At 40.3% G+C, this 26,589-nt stretch overlaps 1 long non-coding RNA gene across 2 annotated transcripts; it reads right to left on the bottom strand.

Annotated features, from left to right (window-relative positions):
- Positions 1–436: 436 nt before the first annotated feature.
- Positions 437–24,994, bottom strand: LOC138738611 (uncharacterized). 2 transcript variants are annotated; one of them, XR_011341623.1, is made up of 3 exons: positions 24,871–24,994; positions 15,736–15,795; positions 437–768 (listed from the first exon to the last, which is right to left on the bottom strand). It is a non-coding gene; the product is annotated as an uncharacterized lncRNA (long non-coding RNA). The 2 variants fall into 2 exon arrangements; XR_011341624.1 differs by lacking the exon at positions 437–768 and adding an exon at positions 3,962–4,143.
- Between the last annotated feature and the right edge of the window lie 1,595 nt (positions 24,995–26,589).

Below are 26,589 nucleotides of genomic sequence, written 5' to 3'. Positions count from 1 at the left end.
CACACTGGAACATGGTGCACTGGTTACCCTCATCAAATCCCTGAACACAACCTCTCGACCTGACAAATGATTCATTCCTTTTCTGCTTTCTGCCTCAAACATTTCTCAGTCCACAGATACATTTTACCCCAGATTCAATGTGTTCCACTTTGTGTCAAGATTTCTGTGAGGATCCTGATTGCCTGCAGAAAGTTTGAATACATCACATCTGTTGAGTTGCTCTGGTTATTCTTTTCTTTTTGAAATATTTTATTGATTTTAATAAAGAACTTATACAAACAAAAAAAGGGTACAATTCAATAAGATGATCTGCTAGTTACACAAACTAAAAAAGACATTCCGCATAACACTAACATACATGAATTGTAAATCATATCCATAATTTATATTCTAAATAATATATATATATTTTTTAGAAAAAATTCTAATAATGCAAGAAAAAAAAAGACAGTTAAGGAGAAAAACTCAAACCCCTTATCTCACTGTGTTGCCAGATGCTATATATGACTGGTATTAAAAGAAAAATGAAGGGGGGGGAGGAATTTTTTTAAAGAACATGGAAAAGACACAAGTCAGACGATTTAATTACTTTGAAGTAAAATTATAAAGATAGTGAACCATAAATGACCCACAGCAGGTGAAATCTTATATCTGAATTATTAATTGAATAATGAAATCTTTTCCATATTCAAACAGGATATGATGTCACACAACCACTGATCACGAGTAGGCAGGGCAGCATCCTTCCATTTAAGTAAAATCGCTCACCTAGTCAAAAGAATAAGCACGACTCTGAACCAGAGACAAAAATGAATCACTCCATCCTATTACACTGAAGAGGGCCACCAAAGGATTCAGTGTAAAATCTAAATTAAATTTTTTTGATAAAGTATGGAAACCTTTCTCCAATATTTTTCAAGACTAGTTCAAGTCCAGAACATGTGTATTAATGACGCTCCTCCACCCTTACACCTGTCACACCAGACCCTCATATCGGAATAAAAGCGAGACAAGGTAACCTTAGACTAATGTGCTCTATGTACCACTGATATTGTAATAGACAATATCAAGCACATAACGAAGAGTTATTAACCAACTTAAGAATTGTATCCCAATCCACATCCAATATAGTCAAATTTAAATTCTGCTCCCAAGCATTTTTGATTTTAACTAACGGTCTGATTTAAACATAACAATTTCTCATAAATAATAAATTTAAACCTTTATGAGAAGGAATTAAGCTAAAAAAAACCTCATCTACAAAATTTGATTCAAACTCTCTTGGAAAATTAGATACTTGAGATTCAAGAAAATGTCGGACTTGCAATTATCTGAACAATTGAGATTTGGGCAAGTTAAATTTAGCAGCAAGCTGCTTAAATGATGCAAAATATCCATCAATGAACAGATCTTCAAAGTTTCAAATCCCCTCTCTATATCAGCTCTGAAAAATAACATAATGTAAAGAGGGTTGAAAAAAGTGATTGGAAATGATCGGGCTTGAGAGAGAAAAATTATGAAATGCAAAGTGTTTTCTAAATTGTGGCCAAATTCTCATAGAATATTTAACAATTGGATTATCAAAGAACTTAGTTGAGAATGGAAGTGAAGAGCCAAGAAGCACTGAATTAGAAAAATTTGGGGAGGAATTCAGCTCCATAATTGATACCCATAATGGATGGTTATATCTATGAAAGAAGGACCAACTCGTAAGACTTTGTATATTAACTGCCCAATAGCAGAATCTAAAGTTAGGTGGAGCCATTCCACCATCTTTCTTAGATCTTTGTAGAAGAACTTTATTAAGGAAAGGATTCCATATGTAAGATGGCATGGCCAAGACAAGCAAATCAAAAGCTGATTTAGGAATAAATATTGGAATAGATTCAAAAAGATATAAAAATTTAGGCAAAACATTCATTTTAATAGAATTTATACAGCCTACTAGAGTTGTAGACAAAGTTAACCATTGGTTCAGGGAATGTTTCACTTGTTTAAGCAGAGCAAGATAATTTTCCTTAAAAAAAGATGATTATGATTATTTATAATTGTAATACTGTAGTGGCCCGCAGCCCGTGCCTCAGGCCAACACCGGAAATGACTGTCGAACGTGGTGACCGCCAAGACCTCACATGGGCTGAGATGTCATTTTCCATAGGCCGCCGGTGGAATGGTGTAACTAGCCAACCACCACCGGCAGATCGCAGAAAGCCCAATCAGGGCCTGGATGCCAGAACCAACCAATCGGTGACCAGCCTACTCAAGCCATGCCCCAGTGGTGACATGACTGAGCTCACGAGAAAAGGCAGAGCTGCCCTGAATAAACTCAGAGTCGAATACACTCTACCAGTGTGTATGTCTTCTTTCCTCTGCAAGTTTCAAGCTACAACCCAGGAGCTATAACCGTGTGCTATAACCTAGCTGTAGCAGTAGCGACCCCGCTACAATACCAAGGTAGGTAAACTGGTTTTTAACAACCTTAAAAGGGGAACCACCACATATTCCTGCAGAAAAAAGACAACGGAAGAAGTTCACTTTTATATACATTCAATTTATATCCTGAAAATTGACTAAAACACTGAAGGAGGTGGCTGGATTTGAAATGTAAAGTAAGAGACTGTCTGCATAAAGAGAGACCTTATGTTCAATCCTTTTCTGCCATATCCCCAAGATGTCCTTGCACTCACGAACTGTAATTACTAATGGTTCAATCACCCAGATCAAATAATAAAGGGCTTAATGGGCATCCCTGATGAGAGCTATGTTGCAGATTAAAAGGCTGAGATTGTTGTAAATTAGTAAGAATTGTGGCAGATGGTCGTGAATAGAATAGTTTAACCCATGTAATAAAATAAGAACCAAAATTAAAATTTTCAAGGGTTGTAAACAGATATGTCCTTCTATCTAATCTGATTTTCAGCATCCAATAAAAGAATACAGTCAGATTTCCCAGAAGGCAAATATATAATATACATTAAGCAACATATATTAAAATAGGAATATGGTTTTTAATGAACCTCACATGCTCTTCAGAAATAACTGAGGGTAAAATTTTTTCCATCCTATTGGTTAAAATTTTAGCCAAACATTTAACATTGACATTCAGTAGGGAACTTAGTCTACAGGAGGAACATTCGGTTATGTGTTTACCTTTCTTCACAATTAAAGATATGCAAGATTTATTAAATGAGTCTGGAAGTTTACCCTGTTCAAATGAATCAGCAAACACCAAACTGAGATAAGGTGTGAGCAGTTGAGAAAATAATTTGAAAAATTCCATTGGGAACCCATCAGGTGCAGGGGCCTTTTCAGATTGAAATGAGGTAATAGCAACTACTATTTGTGAGATAGATTCATCCAGTCTAATTTGACTATCTGAAGAAATCTTGGGGCTGTTCAATTGAACTAAGAATTTTTTTTATCAAATTACCATCATTCGGAAAAATATAGTTTGGAGTATAATCTTTTAAATGTATAATTTATCTCCAAATGATCTGAAGTCATAGTACCATTATCTTTATGAACTTTTATGATGTGACATTTAGCACCAAATCCATTCAATTGGTTGGCCAAAATTCTTACCAGATTTATCACAATAAATGTAAAATTGACTTTTAGATTTCAAAAGTTGGCATTCAGCTTAGTATGTTGTGAGAAGATCAAATTAAGTTCAATCAATTTTTTGTATACATTTGAGTTTTTAATTTGAGCATATTGTTGATCTAACTGGTTAATTTGTTTCATTAGTCTTCCTTTTCTAATTAACAGTATATGAAATAATTTGCCCTTCTATATAACTAAACTAGAGGTCTCTGAAGAGAGATTAGTATCAAAAAAGAAAACTATCTGTTCTTCCATGAATTTAACAAAGCCCTTATCTGATAATAACACTAATTAAAGCACCAGTGTCTTTTATCTTGAGGAAAATTAGGAAAATTCAATGAAAATAATCAATACTGAGTAAGTGTGATGAACAGGGGGAAAAAATTAATACTTTCTATTTGTAGGATAAAAGAAATGTTAAACATCTGAAATGCAATAATCTGACAATAAAGAATATTATTAGGGCAGATTTGTTTAACATTGCCAAGTTAGAAGATGATCAATCCAGGATTGGGTCCAGTCAACAGTTGAAATCCCTGCCTAGAATAAACGAGTATAAACTTAAATCCAGTAAGGAAGTAAAAATGTTTTCAAAAAACCCCAGATCATCAACATTCTTGTGAAAACCACAATTTTATCATGTAACTTCCCTGAAAAAATAACAAAATGACCATTAGAATCTGAAACAACATTATGTGTACTAAAATAAATATTCTGATTAATAAGAATCAATACACATCTAGATTTCCACCTTGACATCAGGTGCAAAACATCACTGCCATATATATGTGTCTCCTAAAAAAAAGTGAAGCCACTTTCCTTCATTTTACTGGATGATTTAATCCTATGACATTCCAACTCAGGAACTTAGTAGGATTAACCGTGATCATTCAATTATAGAAAATATACACTAAAAGTAAAACAAATTTCAGAAATCCCAATGTACATGTGCAAAGCTGAGTTCGTGCAGCATGCACAATGACCTACGGCTTGCAGGTGGCCATATTAAACCATAGAGTACAACTCCATAAGATGGAACCAGAAAAATCTAAACAATTAAGCACCATGGCAACACAAAACACCCATGATCCCACCCTTATTCTTCTCCAGACCCACCCCCCCAAGGCTGAAGGAAAGACCAACAACAATGAATTCTAAGAACCCACAATCTTCCAGTGTAGATTAAATGTTCTTGCTCAGAAGAAAAATGATAACATTCCCCTGCAGATGTTCATAATAAGCCAAAATGTTTAGTATAAATACAGTAAACATAAAAAAGTCTCAAGAATATTAAAAAAAAATTGTTACAGGATATATAAAATACATTTTTTAAATCCCATTTTAATAAAATAGACTTAATCATAAATACAATCAAAATGTGTTGAATTCTTTTCCTAATCACTCCAGATTAACTCAACTCACAATAACAATGCTTTCTCTGTAGAAATTCTAAAAGCAAATGAATGAACTTTTAACATATTAAAATTCAATCCTTTATTCTAAGCAGTCATTCAACAGAAAAAGAAAGAATGTCATTCAGGATTTGGAGCGGGAAGGTTGCAAATGAACTCCCAAGTGTCTTCCACTGAAGCAATCCATTTCTTGCTTCCTTTGGAAAGAGAGATTCTAAGACGTGCTGGGAACAGCCGAGAAGGCTTCCACCTACGCTGATATAACTCCAACATAACTTTGCTGTAAATGGCTCACTTTTTCATAACTTCAGGAAAATAATCTTCCACAATTCTAAATTTTTTGCCTTGGTATTGCCTTTAAGATGGGCTTCATGAATCAGCTGTACCTTGGTTTGATAATAATGAAGGCGTATAACCACAGAACGGGGTTTTTGCCCTGATTTAGGCTTGGGCAATAATGATTGGTGTGCTCTATCAAGCTCTGGTGGAGTCAGAAATAATACATCTCCAAACACCATTGCCCACAAATCAGAGAAAAATTTAGAGAGCATTCCAGTCACAGTATCTTCAGCCAAGCCTACAATGCGCAGATTCTGCCACCAACTTTGACTTTCCATATCAATAATTCCAATCATCAGTCTTTATTGTCTTCCAGGTGGCAGATCTGGTCATTCATTTTCTTTAAAATAGATTCTGCTAAGGTCAACACTGACCTTGCTCTTCTATAGAAAGACAGATCTGTGCAAATCAATTTTCCAGTGCCAAAAGCCTTTCATCTAGATGTTTAAATTCAGATACTTTAATTTGTTCAAGTATATCAGAGGAGTCCTCAGCAGACAGGTTTGACAGTTGAATAGGCAGAGTTTCTGGTTTCTTTCCAGTTTCTTCACTTTTAGCAATCTTTCCATCTCTTGTATCCATTTCAAATATAGAATATGCAATTCTACACCAATTTAAAAGTTTCAAGAAAAGTAAACAGGAGAAAAACTATACTGAAGGCGTGGAACTATGATAAGGATGTCTACTCCATATTGCAGCCCAACTAGACACCCATTCTGTTTTTTGCCATGACTTACACCTCAAAAAAATTCCAACACGTTAGACATAATTTCCCTTGAAGAAGGGCTCAGGCCCAAAACGTCAGTAATATATTGTTATCTCTCATGGATGCTGCGAGACCATCTGAGACCCTCCAGCATTTCTCTGTTGTTACTCCTGAATCCCTGACAATTCTGCCCAATCCATAATTATTGTGACAAATCAGTGATTACTTTGTGATTGATCAATGATCACCGTCACCAATCAGTGATCACCCTGATTGAGCAATGTGACCGAACAATGATCACTATGGCTGATTGATGATCACTGTAACCAATCGACGATCACCGTGATTGATTGAGGATTACTGGAACCGATCAATGATTACCTTGACCGATCGATGATCGCTGTGATTGATCGAGGATTACTGGAACCGATCGATGATTACTTTGACCGATCGATGATCACCGTGATTGATTGAGAATTACCGGAACCGATCGATGATTACCTTGACCGATCTGTGATCACCATGATTGATTGTTGATCACTATGGCTGATTGATGATCACTGTGATTGATCGAGGATTACTGGAACCGATCGATGATTACTTTGACCGATCGATGATCACCGTGATTGATTGAGAATTACTGGAACCGATCGATGATTACCTTGACCGATCTATGATCACCATGATTGATCGTTGATCACTATGGCTGATTGATGATCACTGTGATTGATCGAGGATTACTGGAACCGATCGATGATTACTTTGACCGATCGATGATCACCGTGATTGATTGAGAATTACTGGAACCGATCGATGATTACCTTGACCGATCTATGATCACCATGATTGATCGTTGATCACTATGGCTGATTGATGATCACTATAACCAATCGATGATCACCGTGATTGATCGAGGATTACTGGAACCGATCGATGATTACCTTGACCGATCGATGATCACCGTGATTGATCGAGGATTACTGGAACTGATTGATGATTACTTTGACCGATCGATGATCACCGTGATTGATTGAGAATTACCGGAACCGATCGATGATTACCTTGACCGATCTATGATCACCATGATTGATCGTTGATCACTATGGCTGATTGATGATCACTGTAACCAACCGATGATCACCGTGATTGATCGTTGATCACTATGGCTGATTGATGATCACTGTAACCAATCGATGATCACCGTGATTGATCGAGGATTACTGGAACCGATCGATGATTACCTTGACCGATCGATGATCACCGTGATTGATTGATGATTACTGTGATTGATCGATCATCATTGTAACCAATCAATGATTACCATGACCGATCGTAGATCATTATAATCGATCAGTGATCATCATGGTCTTCCCACTGACTCTGCTCGACCCAAACACAGGCTGTACTTTTTCTGCACCTTGCTGCTGCTCATTCACATCTAGATTCTTGCACCTTCCCTTCTGATGTCAGGTGAACCAATGTTTCAAACCTGAGCTCCTTTTGCTTCTATTAACCAGGCCTGGTATCAGTTTTTACTGATGGTCATGTCTCTAAATTCATCATTCACTCTCCACCATTTCATAGACATTTCCTGTTTCTTCTTGTTTGAACACAGAGGTGAAATATTTGTTTAATTTTCCAGCTGTTTTTGTATGCTCCAGTATAATTTCTCTTGCATCACTGTGTGAGGGACCCACACTGACCTTGACACATCTTTCCCTATTTCCACACATTTAGAAGTGTTTCCTGTCCTGTGTGTTTCAATGAGAAGACCCATCCCCTTTCCACCTCCTCTGCTGAATTCTGAAACTTTCCCAGTCCTCACTCGCACTTGTGGCTTTTTGGCAATGTAATCAATCTTTTTTGCTTTAACACTAACTCCAGTCCCATCAGTGGGTCAAATGATTGAGTAGTGAGGACGACTTCACATTCTGATGCACAGAATTCACACAGCTGGGCTGGGTTGTGTCTGGGTAACTTTCCCCCTGCAGATCAAACCAGTTTCAATAAAATGCTTCTTGAGAAAGATCAGTAATTCAAAGAGCAAAGTCAATGAAACTTTTGAGGAAGCGTAATCTTTGCCAACACGATTATTTTTTAAAACAGATGAATTAATTTATTGGCCACATGACTGCACACAACAGGAGATGTGGCATGTGTAGACATGATCCCATTGCAGACTGATACATCAAAATCACACACAAAAAGGTGGATGTTGTGCTGATGAGCAGGTGGAGCTAGATATGGAAAGCCACCACATACTTCCTAGGCCTATTGATACTGGGGAAGGGCCAGTGATAAATCAGAACACAAGGACAGGAAAAAATATCTCAGAATCAGCCATTTAAACATAATCTTGGCTCTGGAGACTTGACAGCAGTGAGGTAAGGATCTCTGCATTGCACTGGGGGTGAAATGCAATGCATTCAAGCAATAGTTCACCTGATGCGAATAAACTCGTTTTGAGTTAGTTCTCACTCTTCCACTCTCTCTCACTCCACACCTCTCTCTCAATACCTCTCTCCTTCTCCACTTTCTCCCCATCCCTCTCTGTCTGTCTGTCTCTCTCCACTTCTCAATCCCTCTCTCTTCACTCTCTCACTCCTTTCTCTCACTCTCTCTTCACTGTCTCTCCACCTCTCTCTCTCTCCCCATCCTCTCTCTCATCATTTTCTCTCTCTCCCCCCACTCTCTCTCTTCATTCTCTCTCCCCACATTTCTCTCTCTCTCCTCCATCATAGAACCAAAGAGCCAAAGAACAATGCAGCACAGAAGCAGGTCCTTCTGCCCTTCTAGTTCATGCTGAACTATTATTCTGCCTAGTCCCACTAACATGCACCGTCTATAGCCCTCCATACCCCTCTCACTTCACCACTTCAGCTGGCAGTTCATTCCACACTCCCACCACTCTCTGTGCGAAGGAGTTCCCCTGTGTTCCCCCAAAACAAGTGGTTCTCAACCTTTTTCTTTTCACTCACATATAACTTGAAGTAATCCTTATGCCATCGGAGCTCTGTGATTTGTAAGGGATTGCTTAAAGTAGTGTGTGAGTGGGAGGGAAGGTTGAGAATCACTGCTGTAGACCCAATTGTTACTGAAATATTTAACTTGAGAAAAATTGTCGTTGGCCCATTTCTTTTGGAGTTATGAAACCATGCACATAACGAATCAAATAGGTACTATTAAAACAGTGGCTTTCAAACATTTTTTTCCACCCACATACCACCTTAAATAATCCCTTATTAATCAGAGAGCACCTATGATTGTGAGTGGAAAGAAAATAGTTGAGAACCTCTGCTTAAACTTTTCCCCTTTCACTCTTAAACCCATGTCCTCTGGTTTGTATCTCACCTTCCTTCAGGAGAAAAAGCCCATCTACATTTACTCTGTCCATCCCCCTCATAATTTTAAATACCTCCATCAAATCTACCGTCTTTCTTCTATGCTCCTGGGAATAAAGTCGTAACTTGTTTAACCTTTCCTTGTAACTCAGTTCCTAAAGTTCGGGCATCATCCTAGTAAATCTTCTCTCACTCTTTCTGTCTTATTGATACCTTTCCTGTAGTTTGGTGATAAACCTGCAGACAATACACCAAATTTGGCCTCACCAATATCTTGTACAATTTTACCATAACATCCCATCTCCTATACTCAATACATTGAATGATGAAAGCCAATATACCAAAAGCTCTCTTTACAACCCTATCCACCTGTAAGGCAGAACCAATCCTATTCCTGACCTATGCCATTTGTTCCAATGTGTGGCATGACTTCTGGCTCCTTACACTCTCCATGTATGTACCCTGACAATAAATCTGACATCTGAATCTGAATTCTATAGACCCGATCAGAGACGTCTCTGACCGAAGCAGTTGGGAAGCAACATGCTGTCCAGGAGACAGGTCCCGAATCTCCTGTCAGTCCCTCTAACTGTCAAGTTCCTCTCACTATCACTTTTCATTTCTCCCCCTTCATGGCTGAGCTTCAGATCCAGATGGAGCCAGAGACATTGCTGCCATGACCGCTTCCCGTTTGGTCACTCCTGTCAACAGTACACACAATGGTCAATATCACTGAAGGGATGTCCACAGATGGTCCCTGCCCTCTTACCCTGCAGCCACTACTTCTGAGTGTCAGCCATTTCCTCCCTGTCTTCACTGTCAGTGAGACCATCTCCCACAAGCCTTCATCTCCAATGTCCTCACAAATGGAACACCCAGCTGCACTCCATCTCCCTGATTTGGTCACCAAGGAGTTACAGCTATGCCACTTCCTACAGGAGTCATCATCACTGGAAGGTTCTGGAAGGTTCCCTGACTGCCCACAGGAGACATTGTCAGGGTCACTGGAAGGTTCTAGAAAGTTCCCTGACTGCCCACATGTTGCATGAGAAGCATTGTGTGCATAAACTACCAACAAGTCAGCTTGTGGTGGACCTAACCCTGATCGTCCCTGCTATAGCTCAGTAGCCTCTGCTCACTGACACCTCAACGCCCCGTCTTACACTGGCCACTCGCACAATAGCTCCTCCAAAATGGTCACTCCACTTCCCCTTCCCTTCTTGTTACTGGCAGCTGTTAACTACTTGTTATTCAAGCAATGAGACATGCCTGGTCTTGGTATTTATGGAATTGTCCACTCTTCCCCAAATACTCCCTCGGTGGAGATCCGATCAGCTGGACAAGCTGACACCCAGAGCAAGGGCTGATTTATCCCTATCATGAGATAAACTATCTGCATATTGCATATTGTTTCAAGAAAACCCCACACCATGAACTTAATCCTCTGTTCTTTCTGTCAGGGCAAAAATGCAATTGGTTAACTTTGCAATTCTCCACTTCTCATGAAAAATTCACTGAAGTCACATAAAAAGGTTCTTTGTTCTGAAAGAAATAAAAGGGAACAGCTCTAACACTTGCCCAGAACTTCAATTCATCCAGGCTGTCACTATGTATGAATCAGGGTCTTGACTGAATCCCAACATCATCCATTAGAGTTTGTTGCAAACCAATGGCCTTTGAATGGGGACCATTGAGCAGGGGTTCCTGGGATCTCTGTCTAGATTAGGGGGAGAGAGTATGATGTGTAAAGAGGATACTGGTTGTATCCCTGAAGCCAAAAGTAACCATCTCATGAGGGCCTAACTGGACATTTCAACCCATGTCCTGGGACTGCCTCCAACCGAGCCACCTTCCAGTGTCTCTGCCTCTCCAAAGCTAAACAGACCAACAGATGATGATGGAGGTTTGGCCGCTCCCCCTTGTCTTTCTCCAGTGGCCCCATTGAAATGACACTAGCTGGATGCATTATAGCATGTTACGGGAGCTGCTTTGGTCAGATGCTGCTAAGTGCAGTGCAGAATCAGAATTTATTGTCAGGAACATGTCACAGCATTCGACGTTTTGTGGCAAGAACCCCGGGAATTAAATAAACCATAAAGGATAAAGGATAAATAATAAAAATAAAACTAAAAATTAAAACAACCCCAATTCACTCTCTCCTTTATTTACCTGGTGGGATGGCTTGTTTCCCATCTCATTACTCAAGGTGGGGGAGGGGTGGATATAAATCATATCTGCACACCTATGTGCCTCAGATATGGCCGTCCCACTTCAATGTACGTGCCATACTTCTTCCTCAAGTTATAAGTAATCTTGTCCAGGGGAACGCAACTCTGCATTTCCGTATTCTATCGTGCAATACTAAGTTGAGAATCTTACTTCCATGCAACTGCTATACACTTCCTGGCTACTGACTTTCTCAAATTGAATTTGGTACTTGAAAAGTCTGAACTGCGCTTCACCAATATCTCCCAGAAGGAATAGTCTTGGATCCTGTGGAAAATCCACTTTTGTAGTTTTTTTCAGAATGTCCCCTAGGTGTACCCAGAAGGATCTTACCTTCGTACATAGCCAGATGAAGTGGACAAAGGATCCTACCTCTACCCCACAATTAAAGCACATTTCCAAAATTTCTGACTTTGATTTATGTAATTTTTGCTGAGTGAGGTATAACTGATGTAGGAAATTGTACTGCACCAGTATGTAGCTGGCATTGACAATCCCTGTCATGCTATTCAGACATAAAGTCTTCCCACCAATGTTCAATAATTGTTGTACCCAAGTCCAACTCCCATCTTTACCTTGACCATTGTAATCCCAGCTTCAGGCTCTCACTTTGGAATAAGAAATACATCCTAGAAATAAACTTTAACACATTCCCCTATCGAATTAGAATCTCCATGGAACTATATTCTGGTAGAGTCATTGGTGGTCCTAATTTGTCTCTTAAAAAAAATCTTAATTTCATGAAACAGAAAAATGTTTTATTGGATAATCCAAATTTGATCCTCAGTTGTTCAAGTGACATTTACTGCCCCTGATCACAACAATTCTTGATACACCTGATCCCTTTCTAGCACCAGCTGTCCAGGATCTGGTTGGCCAGCGTCATGGGTATTAAATTATTCTGGGTCAAGGGTGTATTGGGAAACAACCTCACCTTCAATTCAATACATGTTTTAATATGGGGTTATCCATCTTTTTGGAAATTAATTTGGTGTTCCATTTGTATATAAATTTCCTGTTATCCTTTCCCCTATTGTGTGCAGTTCAATTTTTGCCCAAGAAGGGGGCCTCCCTCCCTCAAATAGTGAGGCAATAAATCTTGTCTGGGACGCCCAATTTCTTGAAATTGACAGTTTGAGACCCTCTAATTTATATTCCCACATCAACTTTTCTATGGAGAATCGAGCCACCTTCCCACTCCACGAAAAGTTTATGACATATCCATTGAGCATCTTGAAGAAGCACTGGGGCAATGGAATGGGTAGTGTTTGAAAAAGATATTGCAGTCTTTTTTATTGAAAATTTTATTTGTAGTTTACCACCTCAAACTTTACAAACATCACAGGGTAACACTCCTCCCTTTTATAGATCAGTTTATATCTTCCTTATTTTCCCCCCCTCCCTTCGTCACCTTACCTTTCATCCCTCTCCTACCCCAACATTAACAAAAAGAGACTATATCAATGACTAAAAATAACAATGTAAATAAGCTTTAAAAAAAGGGGGAAGGGTGCTGGCCAGGCCTCTATATTATCTCCTTGCCATTCTGGGACTTGTGTGAGTCTATTATGTAGACCTATTATCCACTGTTTCCTTTTGAGAGGGGCATTGGGAAAGTTAATTACACTTGTGCCTCCATGTGCCTCAAAGTATGGTTGCCACACTTTAACAAACATGTCGTGTCTCCCTCTCAAGTTATGGGTAATTTTCTCCAGGGGAACAGAGCTCTGCATCTCCATGTTCCATTGCATTGTGCTTAGTTGGGAGTCAGATTTCCAGGTAACCGTTAGGCATTTCCTGGCCACTGCCAAGGCAACTTTTACAATTTAATTTGGTGTTTGGACAACCTCTGACTCATGTCCATAATATCCCCCAACAGGAACAGTGCTAGATTCTGCGGATACTCCACCCCTGTAATTTTTTCCATAATGTCCCCTAATTCTACCCAAAAGGGTCTCACCTTGGCACATAGCTAGGTTGAATGCACAAAGGTTCCTGAGTCTACACCACATAGAAGACACAATTCTGAGATTTCTGGTTTTACCTTATGCAATTTTTCCAACATAAGGCATAGCTGGAGCAAACAATTGTATTGCACCAGCCTATATCTGGCATTAGTGGCTGCTGTCATGCTGTCCCAACAGAAGTCAGACCAGCATTGTTCAGGACTTGTTGTTCCTAAGTCTGACTCCCACCTTTGCCTCGATTTGTGGAGACCCGGTTTTGGGTACTTGCTTTGGAACAGGAGATACATAGCAGGGATGAATTTATGTGAGATCCCCTTTTGAATTAGAGCCACCATGTCGCTACACAACGGCAGGGCCACAGATGGGCCAAATTAGTCCCTCACATACATACATACATGTAAATATATATATATATATATATATATATATATATATACACACATAATATTTATAATTTTTCCTTCTTTCTTCTCCCCCACCATGTGTAGACCAATATATGCCCAGGAGGGTGTACAACCCTCCTCAAAGAATGACGTGATAAACCTTGACTGGGCCTCATTCCTCCCAGACTGTCACCCAAATCAATTTCTCTATGGAGACTTTGGCTACCTTATTCCTCCAAAAAAACTGTCTGACACATCTGTTAAGTTCATTATGAAAATCTGGGGCAATGGCATGGGCAAAGATTGAAAAAGATATTATAGCCTTGGCATCACATTCATTTTAATGCAGTTAATCCTGCCCACCAACATTATGGGCAAGTTTGTCCATTTGTGTAGGTCCTCTTCAATCTTCTTAAGCAAGGGGAGATAATTCAGTTTTTACAAATTTTGTAGGTTTTTGCCCACCCTTATCCCCAGATACTTAATCTCCTCTTGTGGCCACTTAAACACTCTTTCATTGATATTCCTCATCATCCCCTTTTGTTAGTGACATTATTTCCCTCTTATCATGATTGATTTTGTATCCCAATATTTTACCATAATCCTCCTCAATAACCTGACCAGTTCAGTCAAATATATTAACACATCATCTGCAAATAAGTTGATTTTTGTGTTCTTACTGGCCCACTCTAAATCCCTAAATGACTGGATCCTGGTGAATGGCTTCTGTTAATGGTTTAATAGTTAATATGAATAGAGCTGAGGACAGCAGACAGCCCTGTCTGCTAGACCTGGCCAATGGGAAAGATGAAAATATTTGCCCATTGGTAACAACCTTGGATTTAGGTTTATGAATGATTGTCCCAACCTGAATTTTCCCAACATTTAAATAAGAAGTCCCACTCCAGTCTATCAAAAGCTTTTTCTGCGTCTAGTGTCATGGCTATACTTGGGTCTACCCTTGACAGTGCCAGATGTTGTAGCCTACTTATGTTGACTGTCTTTTCTGCATGAACCCCACCTGATCTGGATTCAATAGCTTTGGCAGATATTGAGCCATTCTGTTTGCCAGAGCCTTGGCTGTTATTTTATAATCCATGTTCAGAAGTGAGATTGGACTATAAGAAGATGGCTTTAGTGGAATTACCGTAATTATTACCATTGAAAAAGTTTCTGGAAGAGTATGGGTTGAGGCTGCCTGTTCCACCATGTCCATGAACAGTAGTATCAAAATGTCCTTAAATTCTGTGTAGAATTCTGGGGTGAACCCATCCTCTCCCGGAGACTTGTTGGTCTGTAGTGAGCTCAGTGCTTTTACTATTTCTTCCTCGGAGAAGGAAGTATCTAATCCTTCCTGCTCCTTGTGCTCTAAATTTGATCATTCCAAATTTTATAGAATTCATCTGTTGATTCAGACTTATATAATTGCATATAGCACGCCTAAAAACTTCATTTATTTCTTTTAGTTTATAAGAGATTCTGCCTCTTTTTGAATTGTATTCATTGTTCTTGCTGTTTCCTCCACTCTCAACTGCCAAGACACACCCACTCTTATCCCCGGGTATTTAATGTCTTCCTGTGGCCACTTAAATTGGTTTCCTGTTGCATGGTACTGTATATGAGCTTTTTATTTATTTATTAGTGTTCTGTATTCTTACTCAGAGCCTGATTTTTGGTAATCCTTTTCCAATTGAGAATCCAATTATTTGTCCTCTCAGATAAGCTTTTAATGTATCCCCTTTGTCCTTCCTTACATACCTCCATCTCTTTTTGCCTTGTCTCAACTCTCCGCACAAACGTCTGTATGTAAAACAAAACCTAAACGAATGAACAAAACCAATAATTACAAAAAATGCATAAAATGCCCCAGAATAATCTTTTCACCAAATCAAGCTAAAAAGACGAAAACTAACAATCTTGAAATAACAAAAAGTACTGCATATCCCCCACTTCCCTCTCTTCCACTCCTTTTCTGCCTCATCCACCTCTTCTGGCACACACACCTCCATAACTGGAGCCAGTTATCCCTTTCTTGTCAAGCGTACCTGACGCCCTCATCCACCTCCTGTTCTATCCCTTCTTTCCCTATCCATGCTCCATTTATTCACTTTTTAAAAATCATCTTTAATAACAAATATAACAGTATTACACATAAACAGTATAACCATACGTTATATAACAATATAACCTATAACAACCCCACAATCCATTATAATCATCCCCAATCATAGTTATTGCGAGGATATCACTTTTTTCACATAATCCATTGCTTTCTTGGCATCTTTGATAAATTTCTTATCCCCTCCTGGCCTTATTAATTTCAAGGTGGCTGGATGAAGGAGGGTGTACTCTATCCCCTTTTGTTTCAAAACCCTTTTGACTGCATCAAATTCTTTCCTGCGACTAACAAGTGCCTCAATAATATCAGGGAAAATCTAGACTTTCCTCTCTCTGTCGACCATGAAGCCTTCCAAGCCTGACACCTCTCTCTGACGATGTCGCCTCGCCATCACTTTCCACCCTCCTACCAGGTAAACTCCTGCTTGATTCTGGGGTCTTCTCTGCCACCACCATCATCTCTGTCATCACTCTTGCATCCTCATGCCCCCTCCTCCACTCTTGGGCCTTTCCCAACGACTTGTCTATGCCAGCTGGTGCTTCCAATTCTTCCCTTACATTCCCTTTGTGGCACCCCTGCACTCCTACCACGTTGGTGCCATCCACGGGGTCTTCTGCTCTCGTGAGGGGTTCACCATTGCTGTCCTCACTGCTGCTCCAGGTCCAGGTCACTGCTGCCACCCACAGGCCTCCTGACAATCGCTCGATGACTCGTTCCGGACTTTTCTTGGGTCTTCTCACTTTCTTCCAGGTGAGTTTTTGTCCTTTGAATGGGCCCAACATTCTCTCCCGCTGCCATCTCAGCCAATGGCTGCGTGGGCCCAATGCCTTCTCCCGTTGCCATCTCAGCCGCAGCTCTCCTCCGGTTTCTTCCTGGGTCAGCCTTTCCTGGACTGCCCTCACTCACTTTTTGCAATTTTTGTAGATGGCATTTGATTTTTGCCAACCCACACAGTTATGGGTGTAGAAAGAGAAGAGCAGATGGTTAAGCACACATCCTTGAGGTGCGCCTGTGTTGATTTGTCAGTGAGGAGGAGACGCTGTTTCCAATTTGTTCCAACTGTGCACTGCAGACATCTGTATCTTCTGGATCAACTGACTACAAGGGACCTTGACAATTACCTCACTAAAGACATGGAGATAACATTCAACAACCTATCCTCATCAACCACCTCTGACACCTCCTCAATGAAGAAGGCACACCAACACTTCTACTTTCTAAGAAATCTGAGGGGATCTGGCATGCTGTTGAATATTTGATTAAACTACCTGTGCATCATGGAAAGTCGATAGTCTGGTTGCATCATGGACTAATTTGGAAATTCGAGTATCCAGGAACACAGAAAGTTGCAGAAAAATGACAAACAGCCAAGTGCATCGGGGCACCAATGCAAATTGCCTCAAGAAGACAGCTCAGATCATCACACAAACATCCCTCCCTGCCATGGATTCCCTCTACACCTTCTGCTGCCCAGGAAAGGAAGCCAACACACTGAAAGACCCATCACACTCTCTTCTCCCTCATTCATCGGGGAGAAGGCTCAGGACAGTGGAAGTCAGTGCACACCAACAGGCATAAAGATAGATTCTTCCCCTATCAAGGACCCCATCACCCTGGTCACAATCTCACTGTCCCCTTCAGGCAGAAGGCACTAAAACCTGAAGACCAGCACCTCCAGGAACAGTTTTTAATTCCACACCTCTCAAGCTCTTGAACCTCCCTGTACTATTCTAACTCCAACCATAAACTGTTTTGAGACTCCTCTCCCCCCCTCCCCTCCCACCCCCCCCCACTCCTAACAGGATTGTTTGTATGGTTGAAATGACATTTTTTTCTTGCACTAACTGCAACAGTGAATATTTTTCTAATCTATCATTTTATATTTATTATATCATTTTCTTTTTCAGCATTGTGGCAATGTTTGTATTCTGCTGTAGATTTTCAGAACATTTATACATGGTAATTATGCATATGGCAATAAACTCACATTGAAAAAAACTCAATCAAATATGTCAGACATAACCTGCCCCTCATGTAGACATGCTGACTCTCCATAATCTGTCCACACTGGTCACTGCCCCCTGGTCCGTCAGTGTTCAGTCCCCTAGTCCGTCAGTGTTCATTCCCCTTGTCCATCAGTGTTCACAGTTCCCTGGTCCGTCAGTGTTCACTGTTCCCTCTGTCCATCACTGGTCACTGTCCCCTTGCCCGTCAGTGTTCATTGCCTTCTAGTCCATCAGTGTTCACTGCTCCCTCTGTCCATCAGTGTTCACTGTCCCCTCAGTATGTCATTCTTCACTGATCTCTCGGACTATTCGTCTCCTCAGTTGAATAGTGCTCACTGTCCCACCCCCCCCATCAGTCAATATTTATTGTCCCCTCTGGCCAAGAGTGTTCAGTGTCCTTCTGTCTGTCATTGTACACTGATCCCTCTGTTTGACAGAGCTAACTGTACTCCCCTGTCTGTCAGTATTCACTGAACCCTCTGTGCATCATCGTAGACCGATCCCTCTGTCCAACAGTGTTAACTGCCCATCCTGACTGTCAGTATTTACTAAACCATCTGTCCATCAGTATTTACTGTCCTCTCTGACTATCACTGTTCACTGCCCCTTCTATCCATCAGTATTTACTGTCTCCTCTGTCCAAGAGTGTTGATTATCCCCTCAGTCTGTCAGTATTTACTTATCCCCTCTGTCCATCATTTCTCTCTGTCCCTCTGTCTGTCAATATTCACCCCGAACCCCAATTATTGGCAAAGATCCATCTCCATGAGACATGATAGAAGTCTGTACTCCAGGAGAAATGATAGAAGTTCTCCAAAGACAGGATGCGCTCCCATTTGTTGAGAAAATTTATAATTAAGTGTCCCACACATAGCTTATTTCTATGTCCGGCTTGTCTATGTCAACCAAGATTTTTACCAAAGCTAGTTGACATCTGTTCAGACCCAGCATTTGTGGCCAGTTTGAGTTGGCATCGGCTGCCAAGGTAAACCAGAAGAAGAGTGAGGTAATACTCTTTGTTAACTGGTCAACCAGTCCACCATCCCCTTCACAGTCAGATCTGATGATTTGAAGGTGCTGGGGATCTGGCTTAGAGGGGCTGAGGCATGCAAGGAGAAATGGTTGGAACAGATCACAAATGTCCACCAGAAATTGGGTCTGTGGGAGTGGTGGTCCCTCTCAATAACAGGGAAGAACCTGGACATCAGGTGCGAGGTGCTCTCGGGACTGCTGGCCCATCCCGCACACCTCCGCCTTGGCGAACGCAAGAGCAGTCTTCAGGTACATATGGGGATCCAAAATGGTAAAGGTCCAATGGATGACCATGTGCAATTCGCCAGACAACAGGGGCAAGGGTGTACCCAACATGGCCATCATTCTGATGATCACCTTTGTGTGTGACTGCATCATACTATGCGTGCAACCAAAGTACGAGGGCACTAAGAGCTGCTATGAACTGAGGTTCTACCTGTCCCAAATAGGATCAGCGTGGCCCCATTGCTGCACCATATCCCAATCAGCTGGACTTTGCCACACCACCTATCTTATGTGGAAAAGTTCTTCCAGACAAATCCTTCACACAGTGGTCAGCAGAGAATGTTCTGCAGTCACTGAGGGACAAAGACTTGATTGATACTGTGGGGTAGTTCCCTGAGCAGACCATCCACATCATCTGGCAGAAGGGCATATCGTCAGAACACACCAACTTGTACCAGGATTTTTCCACAGGAAAAGGCATAATTGAACCCTAAGATTACCTGTACTCCATCACTGAACATCACCCCAGGGATTACCTGTACCAGTCACTGAAAATTACCCCAGGGATTACCTGTTCCCATCACTGAACATCACCTCAGTGATTAACTGTACCTGTCACTGAACATTATTCCAGGGATTACCCTTACTCCATCACTGAACATCACCCCAGGGATTACCTGTACCTGTCACTGAACATTATTCCAGTGATTACCTTTTTCTTTCTTTTACCTTTTTATTGTTTCAGATTAATAAACATAGGAATGATAAAAAAAAGACCGAGATTGCATTAACAATGATTAACATATACAAACACAGACAATGGGCAACATATGTAAACTAAATCTCCCAATCACTTAAAGGCCAAACATGAAAAGGAATAAAATTTTATTACAAAAATATCTCCTGAAGAAAACAAAACAAAAAAATAAAACAAAAGCTGGGTGACCATGTTTCAGTGGTTAAACAATTATTTTGTGGTTAATTCCACTCCTCTACACTCACAAAAAAAATGTTTAAAAGGATTCAGGAAGGATTAACTTACATCATATGAAAATGTTGAATAAATGGCCTGCACATTTCTTCAAATTTAACCAAAGGGTCAACAGTATCACTTCTAATTTTATTCTATATTTAAACATTCTATAGTTTGGGGAAAACCATTGAAATATAGAGGGTGGTTTGGGGCCTTTCCATTTAAGTAGAATGGATCTCCTGGCTATTAAAGTAACAAATGCAATCACACGACAAGCTGAAGTGGCCAGAGTCCAAAAGTGGTAGTCCAAAAAGTTCAGTAAGAGGATGAGGTTGTAGGTCAATGAGCAAAACTGCTGAAATAATATCAAAAATATCTTTCCAATATTTTTTCAGGGAAGGGCAGGGCCAAAATATATGTGTCTGGGAAGCCAGACAGATAGGGTTTATATGGGAATAAAAATGAGCTCGCTTGACCTTGACATAAGAGTCCTATGAACCACCTTAAACTGTATCAAAGAGTGTTGAGCATACAATAAAGAAGTGTTGACTAATCTGAGAATTTTTTCCCATGTCTCTTAAGTAAAGGTATCTGAAGTTCTCTTTCCTATTCATTCTTAATTTTGTCAGAAATCACTGGACGTATTTGTAGGATCAAACCATAAATTGCTGCTATTAAACTCTTCTGAAAAGGGTTTAAACATAAAATTTTATCAGTAACTTCAGTCTAATGTGGTATTGGAAAAGTAGATAAAGTAACATTTAAAAAGTTCCTAATCTGTAAATATCTGAATAAAGGTGATTTAGGCAAATTAAATTTATTAGACAACTGCTCGAAAAACATGAGACAGTTATCCATAAATAAATCCCAAAAACATAATATTCCTTTCGTATTCCATAGAAGAAAAAGCTTGATCAATTCAAGATGGTTGGAAGAAAAAAATTAGATGGAATAGGACTTGACAAGATAAATTTATTCAATCCAAAAAATGTATGAAATTGAAACCATATTCGTATTGAATGTTTAATTATGGGATTCATCATTTGTTTATTCAGTTTAGTGAGGACAAAGGGGAACGAAGCCCTTAAAATAGAGGCCAATGAGAACCCCTGCACAAACCCGTGCTCAAGACTCATCCATCATGGACATTGAATTTCATCCAAATCTTGTGCCCAGAAAATTATATATTGAATATTAATTGCCCAATAGTAGAATCTAAAATTAAGGAATGCCTGAGCACCATCCTTTTTTTAAAATTCAATAAGTATTTCTTACTTAACCTAGGGTTCTTATTCTACCATATAGATGAAAACAATACTAGAATCAATAATACAAAAATCAAATATAGGGATGATATATGGGGATGAAGGTTGGAATTGTCAAAAATAGGTACAAGAATTTAGGTAAAAGAATCATTTTAACTGCTTTACATGTACCCGTCACTGAACATACCCCAGGAATACCTGTACACATCACTCCAAGAATTACCTGTATTCTGTTACTAAACATAACCCCAGAAATGCCTGTACACATCACCAAACATTATCCCAGGGATTACCTGTACACATCACTGAACTTTACCCCAGGGAATACCCGTACATGTCACTGAACATTACCCCAGGATTACCTGTACCTGTCACTGAACATTATCTCAGGGATAACATATATCCGTCATTGAACATTACTCCAGAAATACCTGTACACGTCACTGATCATCACTCCAAGGATTACCTGTACTCTGTTACTGAACATTACCTCAGGAATGCTTATACACATCACTGAACATTATCCCAGGGATTACCTGCATCCTGTCACTGAACTGATCACTTAAACATCGTGCCTTTCACTGCTGATCAATTATTCACCTGGTTGTATTAATCTGCTTGAGATGAATTGATGAAACCTTCCTGCAGATCACTGGCAAACAAATAACAACTATTCAACATATCCATAGTTCATGGAAAGGCTTTCCTCTTTATTAATACATGATAAGTATTTCCAATAACGAGAACATTACAGAAAATGGAACTTTAATCCTTCGAGACTGCTCTCTCCCTCGTCAATACCATGCTGATCCTTGTTTCCAATCCCTTCTGCTCATCTCAGTCCAAACCCCTCAGGGCTTTTGGTCCCTGGAATCACCCTTCTTACTTCCCACCGTATCTAGGATTTGTTCTCCAGAACCTGTGTGTAGTGCATTCCAGAGGTTTATGGACTGTGAATGAAGACTTTTCTTCTCATCTCACTGCTAAATCCCTGGTGCAGAAACCTGAGACTGTGAACTCTGTCTTCAAGACTCTGCCGTCAGAGAAACACCCAGCCTATCGAACCCTGTCAGAAATCTGCAAGTTTCAATTCCATCTTGTCTCATTTTCAAAGCTCCAGTGAGTCCACCCACTCTCCACATTTCCCTGTGTCATGTTCCAGGCTGTCAGACTCTGCTGCTCCTTGTGACAAAGGCCAATACATCTCCTGCCTTCTTGGCTGCTCTGCTATTGATGAGGTTATTGTCATACACATCATACAATATATTAACATTCTCACTTGCTGCATACAAACTGGCAGCTTATGAAAAAAATTATCTGCTAATTAAATTAAAAATTGACAATGAACGCAAAATATTTCTAGTTTATAAATATTCTTAACATCACAAGATATAGGAGGAGAAGTTGGCCCATTGATCTATTGAGTCTGCTTCGCCATCCTAAAAATGAGTTGATCCATCCACCCACTCAGCCCCATTCCCCGGTGTTCTCCCGTAACTCCTGATGCCCTGACTTATCGAATACCTGTCAATCTCTGCCTTAAATACACCCAACAACCTCACTTCCTGATGCACAGTAAATAATTTGAGAGGCTGAGTCACTGATCCACAGGCTTTTATTCACAATGGACAAGAACCTCATCCTGTGTCATGACCCAGGCTTTCTGGGGAAGGGTCAGGGTGATGGAGGCTTTATACAAGGTCAAAAGAAGGAGGGACCGCAGGTACAGTCACGAGATGGGGCAAAGCCAGGTAATCAAGAAATCAGTAATACAGTACAGTTCAGCAGTTCCCCACACTTCCACAGCTGCCTATGGCAACAAGTTCCACTGACTCACGACCTTGACCGCATTCACTTCACTTCTGAGAGAGCCATGAGAGTCTGGTAAGATACTAATGTCTTCCACAGTGAAGACTGATCCAAAATATTCATTCAGTTCCTCTGCCATCTCCTTGTCTCCCATTTCAATCTCTCTAGTGTCATTTTCTATTTTACTCTGTCCAGTTTCTGCTTATAATTCGTCCACCATCCCAGTATGATTCTTGTGAATTTATTTGATACTACTTTCAAGCTTAACAATAACTTTCTAATAGTTGAATGATCAAAACTGTGCACAACACTCTGAGTGTGATCTTCCTAATATCCTGTGCAGTGAAACATAATGTCCTTACTCCTGTACTCAGTGCCCTGACTGTGAAGACAAGTGTGCCAAATATCTTCTTTATCACCGTGCCAATCTGTGTCACCACTTTCAGGGAATGATGGACCTGTACCTTCAAGTCTCTCTGTCCTTCAACACAGTGTAACTCCTGCCTAGTATGTTAACTTTACAGATGTGCCATGGAAAGTATCCTGTCTGGGTGCATTGCAGCTCGGTATGGGAACTCTCTTGCTCAATCTCACAAGACACTGCAAGAGTTATAGATTAGACAATCACACAACCCAAACCTCCCCTCCATCGACTTTGTCTACACCTCCCATGATCTTGGGAAAGCAGCCAAAATATTATCAACTTGTTTACCCCAGTCACACTCCCCCATTCATGCAGGCAGAAGACAGTGACCTCCAAGGACAGTTTCTTTCCTGTTATCAATTCTTGAACAAACATGCCATTGATAACCTTTGCGCTGGGTTAACCAACTTCACTTTGTAACACCATACTCTGTCATTTAATTTTGCATAACTTGTTTCATTCAAGGGTTAGTTGACTTCTGATAGCACGCAAAACTGAACATTTCACTGTATCTCAGAGCACATAATAATAATCATGGAACATAGAACATTCCACCCATGTATACCTCCCAAAAAAAACTTAAACCCTCCCATCTCATATCCCTCTAATTTTTTTTCATCAATTCAAATTTTTTTGTAAATCCAAGAGCATCGCATCTTCTGGCTTCTCACTCATCTATTCCACCAGATATATCCTGAAATAACACAATAGATCAGTGATGCAAGAACTTCTGTTCTGAAGCCTACGCTGATTCTGCTCATGTAATTAGTTCTCAAAATCCCACCCTTTAGCAAAGATTCCAGCATCTCCCAACAGCCAATGGCAGCTGTCCTCAAATTTCCTCTTCCTTCTGCCTGAAACAGTGGGATCCCCACTGTTGCTTCAGTCTAGCCTGCAGGAACCACTCCAGAGACCATCTGTTGGAAGATGACTGCATTCTATCTGTCAGCCCTCTGGTAGGTGGGGCACCAGCTTTTGGAATCTATCAGTCCACAGGCTTCTTGCTATTCTTCTCACTAATATTCATTCCTTTTCCTTACCTGGACCTGGACCCTCAGCTCTCTGGCATCAATTGTGCCTTCTGCACAGAAACAGTGATGAGGATTCACTCAACACCAAGCAGCTCCCATCCCATTGCCAGATCTGGCGTGGGGAAGCTCCTGGTGTTTACCTGTAACATGGATGTTAGGTGCTGTTAAAATATAATGGAACCTTGGGGAAGGGGGGGGGGGTCAGAGATGGTGAATCGGCAGAAGGAACGCTGAAAGGCAATCTCAGATCACAAAGAATTTTATTGTATTTATCGTTCTTCATGACATTTAGTGACATTTTCCACAGAGGTGGTGCAGAGGGCTAATCTTGGCATAAAGTTTCTCTGTCAAAATGTATTTATGTTCCGTCAGAGTCAATGGTTTTATGAAAGGAAAACAGAGAAAAAACACCTCCTGTCCCTGAGAACCCAACTCAATGGCACTGAAGCTCATTATTTCAGCCAGGGTTTGCTGATAGATGTGTCTTGATTTGTACTTGCAGCTGTGACTGAAGGTGCAGCTCTGACCTTGACTAGAACTCAGTCCTCTGTCCTGAACATGAATTTGCTCAACCATCCCACGCTTCCTCCTCCAATCCTAACTCCTTCTCACCTCCCCAAGCCCTAGCATCTGGCAATAAACCTTCATCCCCAGACTCAAATCTAGGGATCCCCTTAACACTATAACCCCACCACCCCTTCCTGACCATATAACCTCCCCCTACCTGACCCTGTTACCCCTCTACCCTACCCTGTTACCCCTCCAACTCTCCCTGACCCTGTAACCCCTCCACCTTGATCACTGTAAACCCATCACCCTACCCTCACCTTGTAACCTCTCCTTCCTGACCACGTAACCCCTCCACCCCATCCCTGATGCCTGTAGCACTACTACCCTGACCCTGTAACCCCTCCATCCCTCTCTGACCCTGTAACTCCTCCACTCTGACCCCTGTAACTCCACAGTGATGTTTCTTTTATTGTATTAAAGAAACTTGGGTTCTTTTAAAACAACTTTACTTTATTAGATAAAGCACAAAACCCTTGTGGAGGCATCGATCTTGAATCCAACCAAAGTTGCCACAAATTAGTCTATGACTCCCTCTAGTAGTCAGGAGGATCACTAACACTCTATCCCTTTTCCTTGAGATGTTTCATCTAACAACATGTCACACTAATACAGTATTCATTTCAATTTTATCAGCAGCATAACATTTTTAAGTGTGTAGCTCTTTTTTCCTTTATAGATTCAGTCTGTCAGGAGCTTTGATAACATGTATGGATCTTCTTTTTTTTTTAATATATTTTTTTATTTTTCACACTGTGAACCATATCAACCAAAATATATACAAACGTTTCTCATTAAATATTCACAGTGGCATTTTCTCCCTTTTTTCCCCCCTACCCTCCCTCCCCCTTCCCAACCTCCTCCAAAACCAATAAATATTCACATATACAATACAATAAAACCATAAAACAATGTTTCACGCAATGAAAAATAAACAAGAAAAATGCGTCATCCGTTTTTACACACTGAATCAAATCATTTTGTCTTCTAATCATTTTAGTGGGAGGAGGTCCAAGGCAAGCTCTCTCTGTTATGTTCCATATATGGTTCACAAATTTGTTCAAATAATGTGACTTTATTTTTTAAATTATATGTTATTTTTTCCAATGGAATACATTTATTCATTTCCATGTACTATGGCTGCATTCTCAGGCTATCTTC

Source organism: Narcine bancroftii, chromosome 7 (assembly GCF_036971445.1).
Source record: "Narcine bancroftii isolate sNarBan1 chromosome 7, sNarBan1.hap1, whole genome shotgun sequence".
Taxonomy (NCBI): domain Eukaryota; kingdom Metazoa; phylum Chordata; class Chondrichthyes; order Torpediniformes; family Narcinidae; genus Narcine; species Narcine bancroftii.
This window is presented reverse-complemented; position numbering and strand designations above follow the sequence as displayed.